This window comes from Malaclemys terrapin, chromosome 11, assembly GCF_027887155.1.
Source record: "Malaclemys terrapin pileata isolate rMalTer1 chromosome 11, rMalTer1.hap1, whole genome shotgun sequence".
NCBI lineage: Eukaryota > Metazoa > Chordata > Testudines > Emydidae > Malaclemys > Malaclemys terrapin.
Window position 1 is genome coordinate 38511641 of NC_071515.1, and position 10171 is coordinate 38521811.

The following is a 10171-nucleotide window of genomic DNA, read 5'->3' on the forward strand; positions in this document are numbered from 1 at the left end:
AGCTAACATGTATGGATTTCTTTAGCCTGTGTTTATAGATCTATAAGAACTAACATTTAATGGTTAGAGTGGGCTTTTTCTTTTTCGTCTGAAATTTACCAAAGTTTTATCCCAGCTCCCTGGAGTCTTCCTCAAGTCTATCTAAAATGCAGTTAGAGCAGAGGCTGTCTTTTGCTTCACAGAGCGTCTGCCTTATGCTTTCATCAGAGTAGTCTAACTCACACAGATGCACTATTTAACAATGCCATCCCCTGCTTTCATCAGAAGGGGGAAGGTTGCAGAGCTGAGCCCTGAAGAATAAGGGGGGCAGGTCCCCTGTGATCGGCGAAAGCTGAACATCGGTGCCAGTTTCCATCTGTCATGATAGCCTATCTCCGAACCTTCAATCTGTCAAAAGCTTGCTGCCTAGCTGAAGGCTCCAGGAGATTTGGTGCACTAAACACATTTGACAACAGCATTATCACTGCAAGGAGCCCAGCAAAATGCCATCAATGTGTTAATTGTAGCTGGCTATGTAAAGTGTCACTTCCCATATCATTTTACACCAGCTTTGCCTATTTTACAGCACCAAATTTTCTACACTTTACAAACATATGGATTGTTCCTGTAAAAATGTGGTCCTCTTTCATATCACCTATGTTCTTTTGCCAGAGGTTTAATTTTGATTGAATACATTGCCCCAACAAAACAATGCCTTCTGCAAAAAAATAAATAAATAAAATAAAGGGCTTGTAGAAAGCAACTGACTTCAGATTGCTGCTGTTCTAATTTGATATCTCATTGGAGATTTTTTCCCTGGGTCGGCACATTCTTTAATGTCTAAATGATTCACTTTGCTGCAGTTGCTCCAAACTCCTTTTGCCGAGTATCTTTGTAACCCTGAGTTTTTCTTCCATCATGATGTGAGAACAGTTTTGTAATGATAAACAGGAGAGCACAGCATAAATAAATGAAAAATCCCCCTTGAAGGTATGAAAGTAGCTTTTTGCACCCGAGTAGCTAATATTCAGTTTCTGGTACATGGTGCCAGGTGTTAAATTTCTCTAGTTACAGTCACTAATGCAAATTAGATTCTTTTTCTGCTCATAAAAAATCAAATCCACATTAGAAAATAGCTATAAAATGTAATGACTTAAATGCTATAGTGTTTTACAAATCTCCCTGCATTTCTATGGCAGATAATGCAATAAAACTAGGAAAGGATAATAAAATACAGTAGAAAGTTGAGTTATTTAAAGGTCTTTTGTGATTGCTTACTTAGGGATTTGATGTACTATTTTGCTTTCTTTCATTGTTAGAGAAATAAGCATGCTTCTGATTCCATTTCTTTACGGGATCAAATGTAAACAACTTCTGTTTTTAAATTGTTACCATAGCTGTAAAGGCGGTTTGCATTATTGGAAAATATCATATGGTGAAGTTTATAAATATATCTGCAACTTTATCATGAGAATTCTAAATAAGTGTGACAGCTTTTAAGAATGTTGCAATGACCTAGACAGAGGTTCTAATACTGAGACATAAGTGGATCTTTAAGTATCTTCCCCAAATCGACTAAGTGATTTATACCTATTTTCAAGTGTGCATGAAAGCTTTCAAAAGCAAACGGGAAAATAAATCTAAACTATTGGGGTAAGCAAAATCCAATTTGCTATCCATTTGAATGAAACTCTTTGTATATAATATAGCTTACATACGGCACACAGCAATACAGAATGCAACATGGGGAAGCCGCAAAAGCCACACATTTATCAACATTTAAATCCTAGCAGTGTTCCATTTACTCAGCTGCAAGCTGCATAGTTCTTTCAGTTCCTGCCAAGTACCCAATATAAGGTATTAAATTAAAATCCTAATGAAACTTTAAGCCCTAGATGAATAGGATATTTTGTGCAGCGTAAAGGAAGTTATGATTAAAATTAACATTTCTGAACTCATTTGTAGACGGTACTCTGCCATTTACTTACTGCAACTTTTCTAAAGGAAGCATAAAAGAAATTTAATGGAATTCCTTTACAATAATTGCCTGGGAAACAGGAGCCATGGTGAAGAGGCTACCCCTTCCTTGCAAACCTTTGCTGACTATACTCCCCTCTCCCTTCCCCCATAAGAAAAAGTGTTCAGAGTTTTAAATAGGATTTTAGTAGATTCTATACAGAATGTGATACTTTCAGAGCATCTTTGGGACAGAAGCAATAGCCCACTTGTATACCAGGGTGACAAGTGTGGAAGAACGGCCTGATCCAAACCAAGCTGAAGTCAGTGGAAAGACTGACTGGATCAGACCCTAAATGCCTACATACACAGATAGACTATCCAAAACTAAGCCATGGATCTTTCAGAAATTTCTTTCAAGTGGAAGGTTACTATAGTTAGAATTCTCAAATCCCAGTGACTACAGTGTTATGGTTAGCCATTCTTAACTGTAATATGAACATCCTAATGTGGGGAGGGGGGGGTAGTAAACTTTTAATAGTTTCTTGGGAAAATAATTGTTTTTCTACAAATCAGTTGGAGACTATGATTATTTAGAAGATTATGTAGAATATAGCTAGCTTTGCTATCATTTGACTATATAGGTAATATTTCATTAGGGTATGTGAACTATATACTATCCTGCTCAGTTCAGCCAAGGTTTTCAAGTGACTAATGGTTGGCTACCTCAATTTTTGGGTACCCAATTTGAGATTCTTCAGAGGTCCAATTTTTTAGAAAGTTCTGAGGACCTGGCCTCTGAAAATTAGGCCTCTCTAAGGAGTCTCAGATTGGGCACCCAAACTCACTAGTCACTTTGAAAATGTTGTCCTAAAAATTTATCAGCAGTTCGTTCAATGCAAAGAATAGCATTTTAGGTGTATTTCTTGGGTAACTTGTTTGATGCATTCTACAAAATGCCTCTTCTCAAGCACAAGTGGCCTGGGATTTAAAAACAAAATCCACTCTAAATATAAACAGTTATTTAGGGCCAGAGTAAGGGAGTATTGGTGTGGTGGGGAGAGCATCTTCCATGGGGCTACTCTGCCCCCTATCCCACATGTGGCCAGGAGTGGGTGGGAACAGTGAGTATAGCTAGAGCCTGGCCTCTGTTTCACCCACCTCCCGCTAGCCTATGTAGCTGTGATAGCATGCCAGCGGCTACACCAGGCACAGTGCTGTCACAGGGTACATTCCCCCCACACACAAACCCTGGGGGGGTTACCAGGAGAGAGACTGTATTTCTGAGTCCAGTCTGCTTCCCAGTCTCCTCCTGGGGCAACCCAACAATGTGCTGCCCATACACAGGCTAAAGTCACAGTAGAGCTCAATTCAATAGCTATTCCATGTGAAAACTCCCATTTTAGCCAATGGGAGTATGACATTTGATGCAGCTGCAGGATCAGGTCCTAAATGTAAAAAACCTAACCCAAGAGACTATTTTTTTAAAGTTTGAAACTTGTATGTAGGATTATAGACAGCCATTCTGTGTCAGATTTTCTAAAATAGCCTCTAAGTTTGCCCAGCCAAGGCCCCAGGCATGCAAGCAACCTTGAGTGTCCTCCATATAGATCAGCTTGCTTGATCAGGTCCAGGTGTCAAATTGTTGCATGCAAATAGCACTTATGCACCCAAATCAGGAAATCAGCCTAGCTGAATGCTTGGATGCCATCATGGAACACAAATCTTATATTGGGGGCATTACAATACTCGAGGGCCCAAAATCACATGCCACATACCATTTTTCAGGGTTTTGTGTTTTAAACAAAATCAGCCACCACTATTCATTTCCCAACTGAAGCCAGCATCTAAAATTAGTCTCTTTGCTGCCTACTCAACTTGAAAAAAGTACATGATATGAGAGACGCTAAGTTTCCAGCAGAAGATACTGAGGAGTCCTTGGATTTTCATTCGCCACTTTATTCTGACCTGACAGTTTTCAATTACATATTTAATCCCTCTCCATCTTTTAAATCTACTCCCATGCTGCTGGCAACTCACTGTGAGAAGGGAAAAAAATACCTCTTTCCTCATCATTACCTTATTGTGGGCTGCTTCTTTACCAAGGGAATGTCTACATTACGTTTTAAAACTCACAGGCATCTTACTACTACCCCACTCCCCAGGCTTCAGAGCCTGCCTCCACCCTTGAGCCGCAAGGTCTGTAGACCTGGTATCTGAGACTCACTGCCACACGTTTTAAAACATGATGTAGACATATCCTACGAGAGATTTGTACAGCACTTTGCAAATGAGGTTTATGGTCAGATTCACCCCCTTCAATGTGTGGGGTAGTGATGACAAAGAGGGGATTCACTTCTGGAAATCAGCAGCTTTAAATTCCATCTGGGGCTTCCTGCTGGCTGAAGCTACCTGGGACAGCTGCTGAATCAGCCTTCTTCATATCTTCTCAGACTAGCTCCACCCACTCTTGGGGAGATACCAGCTGGCTCCCTCATCTCTGGAAAAGCGTGGAGTGTATTGCTGCACCCCACACTCCATAGGGATTTGCTACTGTGGGTAAGACACAATCTGGGTTGTACCAAAGGAAGTACAGCTCTCATACTGACTTCTTCCCAAATCCTATGTTAGTGGGCGCACTAGATGCCCATTGCCTGATATTTAGTAGAGACGGACTAAAGAGGGATGCCTCACTGATTAAATGTTCAGTTTTGTAAAAGTAAACCAAAACAAGTGGTGATTTGTAGGAGGTTACAGATTTTTCCAGTCAAGCCTTTTTAATGGGTTGTTTAGTTTCACATATATATGGGGGTGCAGATCCTTAGGTGGTATTAATCAGCATAGTGGCACTGAAGTCAATGAAGCTACATCAGTTTATACCAGCTGAATAATCCAGGGCTTTGGAGCTGTGCTCTGCTCCAGCTCCAGGCAAAAACCTGCAGCTCCACTGCTCCGGAGCTGCTCCGGACTCCGCTCCAATGCCCTGGAATAATCTGTTCTTTTGTTTTTGTCCATAATAGGTACCTGTTTGATTTTGGTTTTGCAGAACCTTATCAGTCAGGATTTAGTTTTACAAAACAAGAACCAGGGGATGTTTTCCATTTTATCTGAACCACCAAAGTTTGAGCAATGGGATTGGATAAAATGTTCCAATGTTGGCTTATCTCTAGTATGAAGTAATGTGGTTTTGGATATGCTGCCTTTTTGAAGTTTTAGAAGCATACCAACAGCTAGAGCTGAGAAAAGACTAAAAAAATTGTTTGCAATTATCCACTGCAATACAAATTGTGAATTCCCTTTTGTTGTTACTTTCTGCAAATATTCTAGCAGACAAATTCACTAACAGAAATATTTGTGGAAAGAATTAATTTTAAGGGACTATTAGTGAGGAGTTTCAGCAAGGAAATCTTGAATTTGAAATTCAAGTACTAACACCAGGACCCTAATTCTAAGAGTTATAATCAACCAATCAGAGAACAGAAATAATACCATGTGACCCTGTACACAGTCAAAATGAACCAATACTTCTTGAATTTCAGATAGACTCATAGACTTTAAGGTCAGAAGGGATCATCATGATCATCTAGTCTGACCTCCTGCACATTGCAGGACACAGAATCTCACCCACCAACTCCAGTATTAGACCCCTAACCTCTGGTTGAGTTACTGAAGTTCTCAAATCATGGTTTAAAGACTTAGTTACAGAGAATTCACCATTTACACTAGTTTAAACCTGCAAGTGACCCATGCCTCATCCTCATCCCTCCCTGGTATTTATCCCTCTGATGTATTTATAGAGAACAATCATATCTCCCCTCAGCCATCTTTTGGTAAGGCTAAACAAGCCAAGCTCTTTGTCTCCTTAAATAAGATTGGTCCCAAAACTGATCCCTGAGCAACTCCACTAGTAACCTCCCTCCACCCTGATAGTTCACCTTTCATCATGACCGATTGTAGTCTCCCCTTTAACCAGTTCCTTAGCCACTTTTCAAGTTTCATATTACTTCTTATCGTCTCCAATTTAACTAATAATGTAGAACTCATATCAAATGCCTTCCTGAAATCCAGGTAGACTAGATCTACAGCTAATATTTGCAGTATTACTTCTTCACAAACTAGAGAATCAGGGCTTGTCTACACGGCACTCATACACAGCACATTAGACAGGTGTGGTTTGTAACATGCTACATGTGAAATGTCCCCTGCTGGCGTGAACTAAAGGGTACCTAGTTTGTGTTACCACTTAATGCCCTTTACTGTGCTATGTAGACAAGGCCTGAGTCACGATGTTTTCAGTTAATAACTTCAAATAACAGATAAATTTGCAAAAAATCACAATCTCTCAGCAGAGAAGCAAAGAACAAATTGACAAACAAGAAAAAAGGCAAAAATATTAGAATATTTTATTTGCCATTATTTATTTGTTCAGCTCTGTATTCATCACCAAGAAAATAAATTATCCATATTTTCCCCTTATGTATCATTCAAATTTTCTGGTCAGTAATTCAGTACATTGCTTATATTATTTCTATGTAGAAGGTAACAGCAATAATTAAAATATGCAAGATGAACACAGTATCACAAGTCTATGCTTTCTTTCCTCCCCTCTGCCTTTTTTAAAGTAATAAACATAAATGTGCCTGAATTACCAAATCCTGATCTATAATCGATTCCGAATAAAAAATTTCCCATAGTACAAGGACATTTAGATTCAGTGTTCTGAGTTCAGCCCACTATAGAGTGAGCCCTGAGTTGGAACATTAGGATGGGGTGAAATCTCAGTTCTACTGAAGTCACTATGAATTTTGCCACTTTAATGGGGCCAGGATTTCACCTTGAATCTTAATCTGTATCTGAACATCCCAAAATCCAGGGGAAGAGCAGTGACATCTGTTGTTCCAGTCTGGAACCATCCTGACCCCAATGAAGAAAGATAAATATGAAAATCAAAGATGTTTGCTATAACTTTTTATTTGTCATTAAGAACCTATATGCATGCAAAGCAAATCTTACTTGTACACATACATAAAGTTTCCCTCAACAATCATCAGACAAAGAAGTGAGGTTCTTACCCACGAAAGCTTATGCTCCCAATACTTCTGTTAGTCTTAAAGGTGCCACAGGACCCTCTGTTGCTTTTTACAGATTCAGACTAACATGGCTACCCCTCTGATACTAAACAAAAATATGTCTCCCTTGTTAGTACCTCTCCAGACAATCTGGGATACATGTCACTTCCCGTTCAACCTTTGTGTGTGGTTCCTTTCCTGTCAGCAAGCACTCCAAAGCCCTTTATGCTTCCTGTGTTGGCCGACACACAGTCAGTAATATGGTTTGGAGTGCTTGGTGGGATGGAAAGAGTATCCTCTTGCATCAGAGAAATCAAGATGGAGGTAATCCAGAATAACAGCAAATAGCTTTGTGAGTCTCGTAATTAAGACAGGAGTGACATTCAAATGCAGCTTCGACAGAATGTGGCAAATTACTGTATTCTTTGTGGGAAAGGCTCCTCTTACTATGCTTTGTCTGCCCTCTTGGGAACTCATCACATTCACTAAAAGTCAAAATGGGATTTTGTACCCTCTCTGCCTTCACCTTTTTTCCTAATATGTGGACATGTTTGTCACAACGTGCTAATTTATGGCATTGTGAGAGGAAATGAAACCTCTGCTTTCAACCCTTATTCTTATAGGCAGCTTTCTAAAATACTAACATTTAGAAATCTCTCCCCCCTCCCACTCTCTTTGTTATTTGCTAAACAGGACATGTTCTTTTTCCAGCAACATATAAAGCAGGCAAATGGCTGCTCATTGTCCTTTTTTTCAAATATGTTGTACATACAATTCTCTCCCAGATAATAGCTTCTTCTATCATCCATGATTTATCATTGTCGAGCCTCTTTACATTTTATTTCCTCTTTATCTATTTTGCTGGAAATCTATCCATTTTAAACAGAGGGCCTGGATTTCATTAGCATACACAGCATATTCCTGAACAGACTAAGCCATGTATTCTTTTGAAAGCGTAGGGTACTGCTTGTATTGGTGTGTTTTTCCTCTCTCTCTCTCCTCTCTCTTTTTTACCCTTCTAAACCATTATAAAGTAAGTACCAAAGGTATCCTAGGTAATTAGCCATTACAGTACTGTCAGAGAGGGTTCCGCAGTCAATACAGAGATAATTTGGGCAATGGTGAATGACATGTTGTCCAGACTTTTGGGATAATCAAGGACACATCCAGCTGTACCAGACATCTGTCAGACCCATGAATCATTTCAAGTAGCTTTACAATAGCCAGGCAACTGGAGCAAAGATAAACATTCCAACAGCACACAATCACCGAGATAAATACGGCTTCCACTATAAAACATTTACCTGCTCGATACTGCAAGCATGTAATACAAGACAGAGGGGCAGCACAAACATTTTCCAACGGTAAAGGGATATAAATATATAAAGTAATTTCACATAGTAATGAGAAGAGTGGAAAATACTAAGTGATTGGAATTATTTGGGATGGCAGAGGTAAATGAGAAACCTCAGACTAAATTTAACTCAGTCTAAGCAGTGCAACCTCCTTTTTATCAGTGGGCTTGTATTGTTAACACCAGTTTGAATATATCCCCCTAGTCTCTAGTATATGGATTTTGCTTATATGTGGTGAGACTCTAAATTATTCTACTTCCCCATGAATGGGAATAAGACGACTTCCTTATACTGGTGACCGATATTGCAGGTAGCGGCATAGGAGGGTGGAGAGAGAAGTCAGTGTGGCACCACTCCCCTACACTACTATAGATTGTAGACTGGGTACTGGATTAGGACTCATGGAGATATGGGTCCCATTTCCAGCTCTACCACTAAACTGCTTGGTGAACTTGGTCAAGTCACTTCCCCTCTAAGTGCCTCTGTTCTCCATCTGTAAAATGGGGATAATGACACTGACCTCCTTTATAAAGCACTTTGAGACCTTCTGAGCAAAAGTGCTAGATAAGAATTCGACATTATTACTCCCCCTGCTCTGCAGGTAAACAGGGAGTGGACAAGCAGGGCTGAGAAGTGGGTGGAGCCTTGGATCTACCCGCTAGTGCACCGGCTACAAGGCTGTACAGATTATTTCTACCTCCAGGGGCAATGAGGGAACCAGGAAGTAGACTGTGATTCAGAGTCACAGTCTGGTTCTTGGTCTGCTCTGGGGGCAGCACAACTATCGCTCCTACTTATGGCAAAGCTACAGTTGGGCCCACAATGAACTGTTTGAAATAATTTCATAAAATGCCATTACTGTGGTGTAAGTGATATTTCTAAACAGGTGCAAGACAGCTGCTAGAGGAGATTCTTGCTGTTAGTGTCACACCCCAATGGCCCCCTCCCCCAGGGGTCCCCTTGGGGGAGACAGATCAGCATTGTATATTGCTAACGCTGTTGCATCATAAGACGTTTTGGGAAGGGTCAAAGATGTGAGTGTGGAATGGAAGATTCCTTTGCAGGTTGCAAGAGGCCAAAGGGGGAAGGAGGAAGAGAGCAGAGAACGGTTGACCCTGCGAGCAGGTAGGGGATCTTGGGGGACAACTACTGCACTGGTGGGGTGCAAAATAAACTTTATTAAGAAAATGCAAAAACAGGGAAAATTCAATAGTGAGGGGTATGCGGTTTGTTAAGGTAGACAATTGGGGAGGGGTTTCTTTTAGTAAATAAGATAGGGAGTTTCAATAGTGGGGTACAATACAGTGGGGTACAATACAGTTGGTAACCAATTAACAGTGAAGTATAAATGTAACAGGTAGCTAACAATTTCTGTGTAAAGGGTGTGTCACAGCAGCATATAACCAACTAACAGTTATGGGTAAAATGTGTTAAATAACCAACAACTTTAGGTAAAAATGTGTCACAGTGGTGTAAATGTAAAATGTGAGGGGTGTTAGAGAGAAAAGGGGTAACCAATGGGGTTTTATGCTAGACTTCAGTAATACAATTGAGGTTTGGCAGCAGTAGGAGCAGGGTGAGCACGTGGGGGAAGGGATTGAGAGAGAGAGAGAGAGAGAGAGAGAGAGAGTGAGCAGACAGGCTGCAAGTTTAAACAGCAGAGAGACAATTATACAGAACACAGGAAAATCTTATCTATGATTTAACTTAACCAAGACTACACAAATTAGCAAGTAACAAAACACAATGCAACAATTCTTTAAGCCTAACTTACAGAGTACAATGCAAGCAATTTTCTAAACCTAACTTAAC